The sequence below is a fragment of the Lagopus leucura genome, unplaced genomic scaffold (genome assembly GCF_019238085.1).
Source record: "Lagopus leucura isolate 7727_CA_CO unplaced genomic scaffold, USGS_WTPT01 Super-Scaffold_100065, whole genome shotgun sequence".
Lineage (NCBI taxonomy): Eukaryota > Metazoa > Chordata > Aves > Galliformes > Phasianidae > Lagopus > Lagopus leucura.
The window spans coordinates 941143-955961 of record NW_024962309.1 but is presented as its reverse complement, the minus strand read 5'-3'; positions in this window follow the sequence as shown (position 1 = coordinate 955961).

Sequence of the window (14819 nt, the reverse complement as noted above, 5' to 3'; positions counted from 1 at the left end):
CCTGCAGGGCAGCACAGAGGGCCGTGTCCCAGCGCTGCCCCCAGCAGCCCCATCCCTCCCTTCCGATGTCCCCTGCCGTCCTCAAGCAGCACTACCTGGGGAATGCTTGGCGTGGGATTCTGGCAGAGCTGGGGCGGCTCAGCCTGCAGAACAGGAGGCTCAGGGAGATCCCGGCACGGCCATCGGTCCCTGCGGGGAGATGCAAAGAGGACGGAGCCAGGCTGCGCCCGGCGGTGCCCAGCAGCGGGACCGGAGGCTCACGCTGCAGCACAGCAGGTTTCCCTGTTTGGCCGAGTACCTCGAGGTGGCAGCAGGACCCCCAACAACGGAAACGTCTGCCTCCAGAGCCCCTTGTATGGCTGGGATATGATGGAGGGTGTAATAAACGTAGAACATGCACAGGGCGTATGATTATCGTGACACAGGGATGACATTTTCATATCTCCTTTCTGTTATATTGCCAGATAGTATTTCAGTGTTAAGGAGATATGAATCACTGAAGAGTATTCTAGTGTAGTATAAGCCTAACAGGGCACTGTCCTGTAATAACACACAGAGTGAGCCTTACATGTTATCGTTCATTTTAGTTACCTAAAGCAAAGCAAAACATAGAAAACAAACAAACACAACAGCCCCTCTCCTCTCCTCTCCTCTCCTCTCCTCTCCTCTCCTCTCCTCTCCTCTCCTCTCCTCTCCTCTCCTCTCCTCTCCTCTCCTCTCCTCTCCTCTCCTCTCCTCCTCTTCCTTCACAAACTGCACAGTGGTTTTATGGAAAACAATTGGTTAAACTGCTAACCCAAACTCCTATTTTGTATAATTATGAGATGTACTGTGAGTCCAGAAAGAAAATCCCTACTCCAGAGACACACAAAACCACGGAGCATTTGTGCTGCTCCTTTAAAGACGAGCATTTCCAAAAGAGGGCACCAGATACACGCTTTTAAACTGCATTCCTGCTGCTTTCTTGAGTCTATTTCCCTCTCTTCTCCACACAATTTCCTCCAAGACAGATATGGACCGCCCTCAATAGAAAGTTCACACATTTTGGCTGGCATATGTTGTGCTTTTCGACACCAAAACTTGCCTTATCTTTGTGCTGGAATAATGTCTTTTTTTATTGAAGGTTGGCTGCGTGGTGGGGAATCATCGATGTTTCACCTTGTTATCGCGTTCACAGCCACAGCTGAGTAGCATAGAAATGGTTTTCCTGCTGGGTTCTGGGCCAGGGAGGGGACGTCTGTTGCCAAACGGGAAGCAGGGGCTGGACTGGGACGAGGTGCCATCCCAGTGTCACAGCTCATCCGCACTCGGAGCGTTGGCTCCTGCTCCCAGGGATGCATTGCTCTGTGTGATGCTAGGAGCGGGGACACGGCGGGGTTAAATGTGGCCTTCCTCTCCGGGCCGTTTCCTATTACCTCTTGGTCAAAGAGAACTGTGCAGTCCCAGAGGACTTGGTCTAGTTGAACATGACAGACCCAAATCATCTGTGGACTGACCAAAGCTCTGCAGGAAACCCCGTGGTTTGCTCCCCTTTGCTCTCTCGCCCTCCGTAAACAAGTCTGGTGACAGCTGAGCTTTCCCAGGCTCTGGGCCAACTCTGTACCAGATTCCCATCCCACATTTTTGCCTTAAGTCAGGTGTGTTTTGTCCTTTCCTCTGCTCATCTTGCAGCAGCCACGGCACCGAGCGCAGGAAAAGGCGCTCCAGGAGTGCTGCACTGTGAGTCAGGGCTCAGCATCTGGGTCAAAGCCTCCTGAGATCATGCATCTGAAGAAACACAGCAAAACAACTCTGCCCATCACAGGACAGGAGGGGATGCAGGGAAACGAACCTCACTCCTCTGATTAGATCCACACCTCGTGCCCACATCGGCTCAGAGCTGGGAGCGGAACGCTGTTCTGCTCTTCTGCTGCCTCAGCAATGGTGCAGAGGTTCATGGATACCACCGCGGCCCTGCTGCTCCAGCTGACATCCTCTATCCTTCTAAATAGGAGCAGCTTGTGTGCAAGAGGCTGTTTTCACTGCACCTGAATTCATTTGTCTGCCCAGAACTAACGGCAGAGGCATAAAGAAACGTGTTTCATCTCTCCCTGGGCGCCGTGCAGCCCCACTGAGTGCTTTCCTCTGAGCATTGATGCAGTATTTTTGCATGCATGTGAAATCAAATGCCAGGAGAACACAGGAAAGAAAAAAAAGTGAGTTAAGTTTCCTTTGAGAAAAGGAGAGAGAAGGGACCCCTTTTCCCCGAGCTGCCATTGATTTACTGTGAGGAGAGTTTTAATCGAGCCCTTGTACGTTGAAGCCCTAAGTCATTAGAGGAGAGCAGGGACAGGCTGATGACTTGCTGACACCCTGAGCTTTCAATGGTATTGGTAGAAAATGTGGCATTGAAGGAGGGTTCTTTTCTGGGGGGGAGTGTGAGTATTTTTTTTTTCCAGGCATCACTGCACTGCCAGATAATGTCAGATGGCAGAGAACAATGCGAATTCCCATAGAGATCTATAAATAACAGCCATAAATGTGCCTCATAAATTACTCAAAGGGTTATTTTCTCCCACCCACATTCCCTCCCTCACATTCAAATTCAATTTCACTCATCCAGTTCCTCACTCTGAGCTGCTGCATAGGAAGCTTGGGTAGAAATCTCTGAGCAGTCAGGGCAGGTCAGGGCTAGGGCTCTGCAGTGCAGATTTCCAGTACTGCAGGCACAAAGCAGTGTTGCCAGGAGGGTTCCACCTAAGGCCAGGTCCTCATGATGTGTGTCCAAAAGAGTTGTAGAGTTGTAGAATCTTAAAAGTTGGGAAAGACCACCAAGATGAAGCCCATCCAACAACCCATCCCCATCGTTTCCACTCATAGGATCATTAAGGTTGGAAAAAATCTTCAGGATTAATCAGTCCAGCCATCAACTCATTCCCACCTGTGGGATCCCACAGGGTCGTTGAATCATTAGGGCTGGAAAAGACCTCCAAGGTCATCCAATCCAACTGCCAACCCATCACCACCATGCCTGCTAAGCCACAACACTAAGTGTCACACGGGGGGCATCTGAGAGGCCCTGGGGGACAACCAAAGTGACATGAGGCTGTCCTGGGACATGGAGACACTTGAGATGCATCAGGGACATCCCAGAAGATGACAGAATCATACAGAATCACAGAATGGCCAGGGTTGGAAGGGACCTCAAGGATCATGAATCCCCAACCCCCTGCCACACACAGGGCCACCAACCTCCACATTTCACAGCAGCCCAGTCTGCCCAGGGCCCAATCCAACCTGGCCTTGAACACCTCCAGGGATGGATGGGGCATCACAGCCTCTCTGGGCAGCTGTTCCAGCACCTCACCACTCTTATAGCAAAGAACTTCCCCCTGACATCCAACCTCAATCTCCCCTCCCTCTACTTAAAACCATTTCCCCCTGTCCTGCTGTCATCTCCCCTTTCTAAGAGTTGATACCCTCCTGTTTTGTAGGCTCCTTTTTGGTGCTGAAAGGCTACAATGAGGTCACCCCTCAGCCTTCTTTTCTCCAGGCTGAACAGGGATGTCCAAGGAGACATGAAGATGTAAGGGGAGCCACAGACATGTTTTGGGGATTATGGGGACATTCAAACATTTCTAGGGATATCAAAGGGTCACCAGGAATGTCCAAGCAGACATGGGACCACGTGAAGGGACCCAGGGCCACCTGAGGACTCTCCATGACCATACCCTGCCCATCTGTGATTTTCACCACTGGTGAGGGTTTGAACTGAAACACAAGCCACAGTGCACCTGAGTCATAGAGAAAACCCATGGCATGGCAAAGGCTTTTGTTTTTCCCCTCAACAGTGCTTTGGTTTTGTGAAGATCCTGCAGGGAGAGAGTATTTCTGGTGTAGGCTGTGCTTTTGAGGAGGAGAGACAGAAGGCTGAAGACATACAGAACACAGAGAGACAGCGGAAGGGAAAGGTCACATCCAGCATCACAGAACAACTCGGTGCTGCAGCCAGAGGTTCAGAGAGCCCGTGTCTGCAATACAGAGCCCAGCTTTGCAATATAGAAAGCTTGTCTTTGCAACAGAGAGCCTGTCTTTGCAATACAGAGCCTGCCTTTGCTAAGCAGCGTAGTCCCAAAAGGCATAAACTAGTCAAATGTGAGGAGTGCAATGGTAGATGCTGCCTGTGTCTGTGCATACGCCTAAAACCTTGGGAAAGGCAGTTCTTGTCCACATGTGCTGAAGCCAAGGTGCCTCTGGTGCAGCCATGCTTGGCTCCAAGTGATCTCTGCTTATATGTAAACACTGCCACATAGAAAAGTGATTAATTGACAGATTAATTGTCTGACCCCAAAAGGGACTGTGATGAAAGATGAGCTTGGCCGAGGATTTACAGCTCAGGCTCCCTATTGCCATAGCAGGACATAGTCAGGCAAGGTTATTATGCTGAGTGTTGATGGCAGGGTGAAAGCCTCTCCATCACCTCTCACTGTTGATGCCTCTGCCCTAGCTGTGAAATGGCACCTCCTGTTCAGCTGCTGCTTCTGATTAAAGCAGAAGGGGAACAGGATGGGGCAGAGAGGAAAAGCCAGCAGATGAGCACAAGCAGCATGGAGAAGAGGAAGGGTGCAACGTTCAGCTTCCCAGAGAGATAAAAGGTGCTGGGCTTTGTTCCTCTGATGGCTGCCCTTTGAAAAGAGAGCCACTATCTTTGCCCAGAACAGAGTCTGTGCTAAGGATGAATCCTTAGTGTATATTAACATGTACATGAACATCTAATTAGTATTTATACGATGAGGAACTTACACTCTGGATACCCTGAGGGCAGAACGCTTTGCCCTGGGTCTGAGGCACACAGTGCCATGTGGAGCACGACCAGAAGGAGATGGGTGGAGGAGGTGAGTTTAAAACTGGAGAGGAGAACCTGCGTCAGAACCAGCGGATGGATTGATGTGGGTGACGGTGACCCTGGAGACGCCCAACCCATCCAGATTGGATGCAGGTTGTTCTTAGGTTTGCAAGATGTGACACACCGCTGCTCCTCAGAGTGCTGGGAGCAGCATTCCAGGAAGCAGACAAGTCCAAGCAGGCTCATTTTCCCCCATTTTTAATGTGAACATGGCACTGGGAGCCAGGCAGGTCACAGAGGGTCTCCTCACCCTGTAGCCTCTCACTGATGCCTCCTTGTGCCAGGAGCTGTGTGGTTCTCCAGCCCTTATATAGTCTATAGCCCTTATATACTATAAGGTGTCACTTCCCTCGGTGACACCAACACGCTTTGCATGTCCAATAGGTTCAACCAGCTGCTCAGATATGAAACATGTCATGTCCTAGCAAACCTTGGCCCAGAAGGCACACATTCATCTCTATTTCAGGTCTGATTCTTTCCGTTTCATTTTAGCAGAGCCGCTCTGGATTTGCACCAAATTCCGATGCCAGTTTTGCTGCTGTGACTCTTCCTGTTTTCACAACGTTCCTGCTCCAGGTTTGGATCCAAGGTGATGAAGCCCACGTCATCCTTGGCAAGAGGTCAGATGAGCTCCATAGGCTGATGATAGAGATCACATTCCGGCTCGCAGCATCTTCTCCTCTGGCTCTGGCTGAGGAATCATGCTGGGAACCTCAGAGAGAACAAACCAGCAGAAAACAGTTCTGAACAGTTTGCTTCCTCAGTTGGTGAAGGAAGCACCATACTAAAGTTCCCATAGGACCACTTCAGTTCCCATTTGTAAGAGTGGAAAGAGTGGACTTTGTGCTTTATTGAACAAACTGCACAGCCATCACCTTTTTGTCTCAATAGGAAGAATAAGGAAAACAGCCCCAGTGGTTCTACACAGAGCTGAAATACAACCTCAGTGCTGGTTTGTGCCACCACTGGGAGCCTTTTCTCCTACAGATTGTGTAAGGGAGGAAGGATCTGCCCTGCGATGAGCTGCAGAAGTCAGAAATCAGCAAAGGTGCTTCTGGATGTGGTTTAGTGGGCAATATTGTGGTTGGTGAAGGGCTGTACTTGGTGATCTGAGAGGTCTTTTCCAACCTTTGTGGCTCTGTGGTTCTTGCCACACTGGCAATGCTTACAATGAAGGCACTTGAAGTGGATGCCATGCCTCTGCCCGTTTCTCGTTCCGGAGGCAACGAGCTCCTTTACTTCATGCCTCTGTTCACCCTTTGTAAAACAGAGATATGATTCTGACCACATTTGTGAGGAGCTTGGAGTTCTCCTGATGAAGCTGCCACACCAGATCTGAGCTATTACGGTAAATATCCTCACTTTACTCCTTGTGGCAGAGACCTTGTTCAGATTGTTCGAAGCAAATAAAATCCCTTGGGCTCAGAATTTATCAGATCCACCACCAGCAGCAAAAAATCTCTGAGCAGAGAGCAGTTGCCTTAACCCTGGCATGGTCCAGCAAACCCTCAGAGCATCCCCAGTGCTGCAATGAAACTGCTGCAGCCTTTCTGGGGAAGCAGCTTTGGGGTTGGCTGGCGGTCAGCCTTGATGAAGGGGGGTGGTGCTGAGTTTTACTGGGCAGCCCCTTCTGATGTGACAACCTATGGAAACATCATCAGCACAACTCTGAGAAAACCCTTCCTCAGCCAGACCCGAATCTGAGGGCAAAAAATGAGCAAATAAAGCAGTATTTTTTTCCTGTGACTTGTATTTACAATGTGAGCAACATCCAGCAGAGGGCAAGATTCCCTCATCCAAGCTCAAAATCTCTCCTTCCCGCACGGGGGTGATCAAAACTCGCTTCAGTCAATGGGAGTATTTCCATCCACTTCAATGGGATTTGAATTGGGCTCTTTCAGTATAAAACATCCCAGAAAATTGTTTTATATAAACTTAGAAACAAGGTTTTATAAACTGAGAAAAGCCAAACTCGCGTGCAGACACTGGCATTGGTGCACTTTGGGCTTAGCTGCTACTTGTCAGGCTGATGTTCAACACTCCTTTTATTTAGAATAAGCTCATTTTTTTAAATACCCATGTTATGAAAAAGCCACATCAACAGAGGGGAAGAAGCAACCGCGCATCGTCTTTGGTGGGAGTGATACCTGGGCCAAAGCAACACAGAAAAAAAGCCTCCCCAGTAATGTTTGCAAAGCTCTGTCGTGTTTACTGATGAGAGATTCTATTGAAGCACAATGTGTTTGCTGCAAGTTCTCCCTCCCGCCTGCTGCACGGTCTCCAGGCAAATATCTTTGCCCTTTTGAATAATACAGTGTGGAGTGGAAAGATAAACTCCTGCAATCATCCCTTTCCTCAGCGCGGCTGCGCTGAAGAGACAAACTGCTTCCTTCGGCGCTGCTGCTCGCAGAAAAATGGGCCCTGGTGTGTATGAGGGAAGATGGGAGCCTGAGGATGCCGGGGTTCGGTGCAGAGCCAGCTCCCAAAGGAACTACAGAGACCTCATTTCCGTGGGACAATTTGGCATCTCCAGCCTGTGACAGAGGGGAGGAGGAGGGGCTGTCACCTGCTTGTCACAAATGCCGCAAGTAGGAGCGTGCCCCAGTTGTAATACGAGGAGTTGAACCTGATGATCTGTGTGGGTTCCTTCCAGCTCAGAACATCCCGCAATTCTGCGATCCCATTTCCCCCAGTGCCCTCCCCAATTCCCCCAACATCACTGCCTCCATCCCTGCGTCTTACATCCCATTGCCCCCATCCCAGTGCCCCACACCCCATCATCCCACCCCATTACTCCAATCCCTGCTCCCTCCTTCCCACTGCCTCCATCCCTGTTCTTCTCATCCCATCTCCCCCATCCCATTGCTTCCATCCCAGTTCCCCCATCCCGGTGTCCAGCAGTTGGGCTCGAGGATACTTGGAGATCCAAATTGGAATGTTCCATGGTTCTATGATACAAGGATCTGAGAGCACTGCTTGAGTGAGGTTCTCATCCAGCCCCGTCCTACCAAAGGAAAAGGGTTGGAAACACGCTCGGTGCCCTCTGTTCTCTGCCGAGTTTCTTTCAGTCTTCAGCAGTGCCAAAACTTGCACTAACTCTAAAGTTACATCCCTGAAGCACCAAAACAGCTCAGGAACATCTTGAGCAGATAATATTAGCACATCTCCCAGTTTGGAAGTGCAGTTTCAGGGGAGTGGAAATTCCTATTTTGAGAAAAACCTCTTGACTTCAGGCCTGCTATAGGAGTTGGATTTAGAACTAAGGTAAACTGCAGATGTAGTCATATATCTGTGTTTGCTCCTGGCCAGAAATTATTCATCCATGGGCTTTGGTTGCATGAAGGCATTCCCAGTGACCAGCAGTCACTGTGGAAGGATGCAAGAATGGCTGTAGCCTGGCTTCCAAAGGGAAGAGAATATAGTATAAACCAGCAGGGAAGGGAAACATCACTCCCATTTTTAAGAAATAGAAAAAGGAAGACCCAGGGGAGGAAAGGGAGACCCTGCATGCTGTGATCCTCATGGCTATGCCTGGGAAGGTCACGGAGAAGATTCTCCTGGAGGAGACATTAAAGCACATGAGGGATGAACGGGTGATCTGAGACAGCCAGCATGGCTTCACCAGGGGCAGGCAGGGCCTTACCCATCTGGAGGCCTTCTGTGATGGAATGACAGCACTGGTGGACAAGTGAAAGACAACTGATATTGTCTAGCTGGACTCCTGCAAGAGATGGGCCCTCACCACATCCTTATCTCTAAATGGAGAGTTATGGGTTCAAAGTGTGGACTGCTCAGGGGATAAGGAATGTTTGGGTGTTTGTAACCAGAGGGCTGTTGGCAGTGGCTCTTTGTGAAGGTGGGGAGGGGTCATGAGTGGTGTTCCCCAGGGGTCCATCCTGCGACTGGTGCTCTTTAACGTCTTGATGGATGACATCGATGATGGGATTGAGCAAGCTTAATTTGCAAGCTTGCAGATGACACCAAGCTGAGTTGGTGATGCAGTTGATACAGCAGAAGGAAGGGATGCCATTCGTGGAGGCCTTGATAAACATGGAAAGCCCCTGTGAACCGAATGAGGTTGAGCAAAGCCAAGTGCAAGATGCTGGGATGGGGCAATCCCAGATATGTGTACAGATGGGAGAAGAATTCCTTGAGAGCAGCTCTGAAGAAAAGAGCCTGGGGTTTCTGATGGATTAAAAGCTGGCCATGAGGCAGCAGTGTGCTCCTGGGTTGGATGGCCGACATCCACCATCCTGTGCTGCATCAACAGGGGGGTGGCAGCAGGAAGAGGGAAGGGTTTGTCTCTAAATATTGTTTTGTTTTGAAATAATGATTGCTTAGTTAATTCCCTTATGGGTCCAAGCATTTGAGGTTGAACTATCACATTCATTAGACACTCATTTAGTCTTATTAGAAGGCTGTCAGTGATTCATGATGTTGCTTGGCAATCTGTCCTGATGGAGATTTGCTGTCTCCAATTAAAACTAGAATACGTCCCATTTCTAATTTTTCTTCCAGGCACCAACTTCTTCAAATGAAGCAACAGGGCAGAATGGGTCTCAGAGAGATCTCAGCAGTCCCAGAGAGAATGGAAACGCCACTGCTGTGTCACAGTTTGGACTGGAGCTGCAGGGCTGGGGGCTGCAGGGTGATGTTACAAACACAGACCTGAAGCAGGCAGAGTCCTTTTATTTTGGTCATCTTAGAAAAAGACTTCTGACTTTTTAAAGAATGATTATTATTTTTTAAGGGGACTCTGCTTCCTTGCCTTTGAACAATTCCTGCCTTGCCATTTACTGGGAAGGTCTCTCTTCTAAATTTAGATCAGATCATTATTCGCTTTTCTAAGAAGTGCTAATATCCCTTAGGTTAAGAATAATTAGATGCTAATTTTCAGAACCTGAAAGGAAATCATACCCCTAATTCAATCCATCATTTAAAGTAAAATAGCTGGTTTAAAAGGCACACATAACTACATTAAACAAAGGTCTAGCCATTCTTTTTTTCCTAAACAAAAATTAACCTCAATACAAATTAAGAGGATACGACGCTAGTTAGATTAATGAGACCAATTAGGCTAATGCACTTCTAAAGCTCCTCCAGCCCCGTGCTGCTTGATTCTCAAGTCTCCAGCATCCAGCTTGCAGCTGACACTGTATCTTCCCATGGTGCTCACAGCCTGCTCTTCTCCCCCACATAACAGCAGGGTACCACTGCTTTCTCTCCCCAGCCTTGCTTTCAGGAGCTCTTCTTACCCCAGCTTTGCTTTCAATCCCGCAGAGCTGAGCAGACCACAAGATGGCAAGGCTGTGCCAAACATGCCCGCAAAGTGCTGGGGATGCAACAGGTGTTTATGGGCCAATTTCATGTTTTGATAACAATTTCATGTTTTGATAACCACCTGCTTTGATAGACACTGAATTGTGTTTTTATAGGCAGCTTCCAGCAAAACAAATGTCCCCAGCATCACGCTTGATGTGAATGCTGGGCTCTGGAGTGCCAAGGCACTTTGCAGCACCAGGGAGGGGTGAATGATTCTCATGACTCTTTTGGAGCCTTTTAATATGCAAAGAGCCATATGTAAATATAGCTGGAGATGAGATTCATATTGCAGTATTTCCTGGTGATGCCAGCAGACACTCCAGGCAGGTTACAAATGAAACAACAACCCAGGCAAGGCTTGCAATTTAATTTAACTGTCTCTTTTTGGGTATGTGTCATGCATTCAGAATTAGAGAAATGAATTCCCAATCAAATGCTCTTTGGATATGACAACACAGTGAAAAGCATGGAAATGCCTTAAAATAGCCTGCTAAAAACCACATGGAACCTATTCTTTTTGGCAAAAGGAGGAGGCAGTTTATGGGTCTGGACTTACTGCTCATAAATAACTACGTATTCCTTTTTCTTAGCATTGGCATGTTTTTGGCTTTTCACATTTGCTGTGCACGTTATAAATTCTCATACAACTATTCAGTGGATGGGAATGCACTGGGTTTTGGGGTGGGCATGAATTTATCCCATCTGAGCTGTCTGAAGCAAGTTCTCTGCTAATATTGCAGTGAAATTCCCCCAGGGCTGGTTGTTCTGAGTCTTCCTGCAGAATCTATTCTGCTTGTTTTACTGATTCCTAAATATAATTTTTCTAAAGGTGAGTGGCAGCAAATGAGTTTAAGCAAAAAGCAGCTGTGGTTTGTTGCTTCCATGTTCTACAATGCTTGTTAGCATCTGAAGCTTAAGAGGTAAATAGCAGCTCTGGTGCTGGAGCAGGGGAAGGCAGGAACAGCAGAATTAAATTCAGCTGGTGACTGGTCACTGGTGGTGGTCCTGGGGTTGGTGCTGGGACTGACCCTGCATAGTATCTTAATGGTGACCTGGATGAGGGCACTGAGTGCACCCTCAGTAACAGTTGACACCAAGTTGGGAGAAATATTGATCTGCCTGGGGGAAGGAAGGCCCTACGGAGGTACCTGGACAGGCTGATTGATGGGCTGAGACCAACGGGATGTGATTCAACAAGGCCCTGCCCTTTGGTCACGACAACCCCATACGTTGCTTCAGGCTTGGGGCAGAGCAGCTGGAAGGCTGTGGGAAGGAAAGGGATCTGGGGTTGTTGGTCACTGCTCTGCTGAACGTGAGCCAGCAGTGTGCCCAGGTGGTCAAGAAGGCCCTTCACTACCAGAAGGACATCTAGGCATTGGAGTGTGTCCAGAGAAGGGCAATGAAACTGTGAGGGGTCTGGAGCACAAGTGTTATAGGGAGCAGCTGAGGGAAAAGGGGCAGTTCATATGGAGAAGAGGAGGCTCAGGGGAGACCGCACTGATCTTTCCAACTCCCTGAAGAGAGGTTGTGGTGAGGCGTGGGTCTGCCTCTGCTTCCAGGTAACAAGCGATGGGATGAGAGGTGATGACTTCAAGTTGCACCTGAAGAGGTTCAGAGTGGATATTAAGAGCAAATTCTTAGAAAGTGGTCATTGGCACAGGCTGTCCGGGGAGGTGGTTGAGTCACTGTCCCTGGAGGTGTTCAGTGTGGGGATGGACTTGGTCAGTGGGCATGGAGGGATGGGCTGGGGTTGGACCTGCTGTTCATAGAGGTCTTTTCCACCCTTAGTGACTCTATAAACACAACCTGGTGACAGAATGCAGCTCTCAGTACGGGCCACCTTGCAGTAGTGTCTGAACTCTGCACCAATTAATGCAAACTTAAGAGAAATTCTTATGTAGGAAATGTGATTTTGCCGTGATGGCATTCTGAATGACTGGAAGAGAGAATCAGTTTTCCAAGAGTCGAGATAAATGCACTTAACAAGGCTTCTTGGAACCAACTTGTCTTCCTTTCTATATGTATCCAAGGAGAGAAATGTTTCTAAAAACCAAAACTCACTGGTAATAGTCTTCCTACCAGTCCCCTCCTCCACTGTATCTCTGGATATAGCACTGTTAGTTTGAGATTTCTATGTCTCTCGAGGGAAATGGAGAACATTCCTGAATCTAAAGTAGCATTTTGGAATCCCTGAGCTGGAGTTCAGATGGCACAGCCTCTCTCAAGGATAAATCATGGGAGCTGCCAACGTGTGGGATATTTGTTTAATAGGCGTGGGGCCAACAAACATAGATACTGTTTACTTAATTCGCTAATAAATAGTAAATGCTTCATCTCGGACTGGATCTGTGCAATTTTCCAGTAGCAACATGATGATAAAGAAGTGTCCTGGCTGAATGTGGGCAGTGTTAACAAAAATCTGACTTATTGTGAGCTTGCATTTGCTGCCAGCTGCCTCCATCTCAGCAGCTGTGGTGAGAAAAAAAAGGCCAGTGAAGAAGGCACATTAGCTTTATGTCAACACCAAACACGACACAATCAGGATTTTTATTAAAAATTACTATTTAATCGTAAAAACCAACTCAACCCACCAATCAGCGGAAGAAAAACTCTTTGTTGGCTTGAAATCTTGCAGTGGTTCTTGTTTCGCCCAAGCAGATTTTTTCCAATTTTCAACCCTCTGGAGTTGGACTGCTATGGTACAATCTCAGGACTACTGGGAGCCAATTGAGGGAAGGCAATCGCACTGTTGAGGGGATGCACTGCTGCATTCATCCATTCCTCTACATTATCTTCACCAGTTAAGTTAGCATGAAATCTGGACAGAAGCTGGGTCCAGCATTCAGCAGCATTCAGCAGCATGGGTTGGGTCATTATTCCCTAGCTGTGTAGGTTCATAGAGGTTCAACCATAGGTTCAACCATACGGGTTGTGACTGATACTGCTTTATGTCATATATGATGGCCTGCTTGTCACTAGGGGCTTCCCTGGAAACCCTGTTTTTTGTGAGAATAAGCCTGTGCTGATGATGAGTGGGAATCTGTGTTGAAGTCAACTAGAGTTGAGGTCGTATAGAGATACACCACAGTGATACGCAGACGGGAGGTGACTGCAAATGTGAGTGTGTGGTTGTCCACAGTGAGGAAACAAGCAACAAATGGGTGATTTGATGATGCCCTCTCACACTCCCCTCCCTTTCCTTTCCAACAGGTACATGGAGGACTGAAGAAGCAAGTTAAGAAGCCACATAATGAGATATGTGCACTTATTTTGATATACAAGCCCAGGGCAGGTTTTTCTATTTGAAAAGGAATCTTACACAGAGCTCAAGTTTCTAAAATAGGTCTTCAGTTGATAAATTTATGTCACAGGGCTTTATTTTTGTGTCCCACTTAAGTCAAGGCAATAGAAGATGTAGGTCTGGAGAACCATTCACTTGTGCTAATGTAATTACTTGCTGGGACAAACCAGCAGTTTTACACCCAGTGAAGTTAGTGGTTTCAAATATAGGAAACATCCATTTTTTACCTTTTTTTTTTTTTTTTTTCCCCCTCCTTTTTGATGTCTGCCAAAATGTCAGGAAGAAAATGCAAAACAAAAAGCAAACAAACCCAGAAAGCTTCTATCTTTCCTATCTGTCAGGCGCTATGTTTTCTTGACGACAAAGCAGCAATCACAACAATAAAATCCAATCACAACAAACTGTAAAATCTGAAAGCTGTGTGGAAGCTTCTGGTGTGGAAGCGTGGCAGTGTGTGTGGGTATGATCCCCACTCCTTATTTCTTGCTTCTCTCCTGCTGCATACAAGCTAAAGCTGTTATTTCAGCCAAGCTTTTAGGAACTCTTTCATAGGACAAGGGGAAATTGCGCTCCGCAAGACAGTGGGTTAACAAATACCTGCTTGGATCTGAGCGTCTTACTGAACAGTAAAATCAGGCTACATTAAAAAATGATAGCATCAAGCCAAAACAAATTGTGGGGAAAGAACAGCATGCTTTCACGCCGTTGTTTCTCCTGTAATTGCCAGCACAGCATCACACATCACTATAAAATGTCCGAACTCCAACAACGTTGCCCGCTGCTCTGACCTTTGCTGGCAGCTGGACAACAGGACAACACTGCAGCAGCAGATGATTCAAATTGTAGTGAAATTTCCCACTGTGTCTGAATCTTTGTGAAAAAAATTCCCTCCTTGAGAGCAACGGAGGAATCTCTCAGGGAGGCGGAGCGGCGCAGCGCCATCACAGCTCCCCCAGTTCTTCAATCCTGCATTGAGTGCATCTTTGCATGTCACTGAGCTTAATTATTTCACAAAACTTTATCTCAGCATGGTTTTAAACATAAAAGATGCGATGGGAACTGTGAGGACAGAAGGTGCTGAGAATCCATCGCGGACATCCCAGGAAGCGGAAAGGAGTGGGAAGTTTATCCCAGAGTAAGTGCTGGCAGCTTCTGCCTGATTTCTGCTGTTGTAATGACATGAAACAAACATCAGGTTTTATTTTATTTTTTTTTTCCTGACACGTGTCAGCTTTTCAAAGTCGCTGCTGGCATTTGATGAAGCTCAGCATTCCCGGGACAGTTGGAATAGATCACATCTATTGCAGAGAG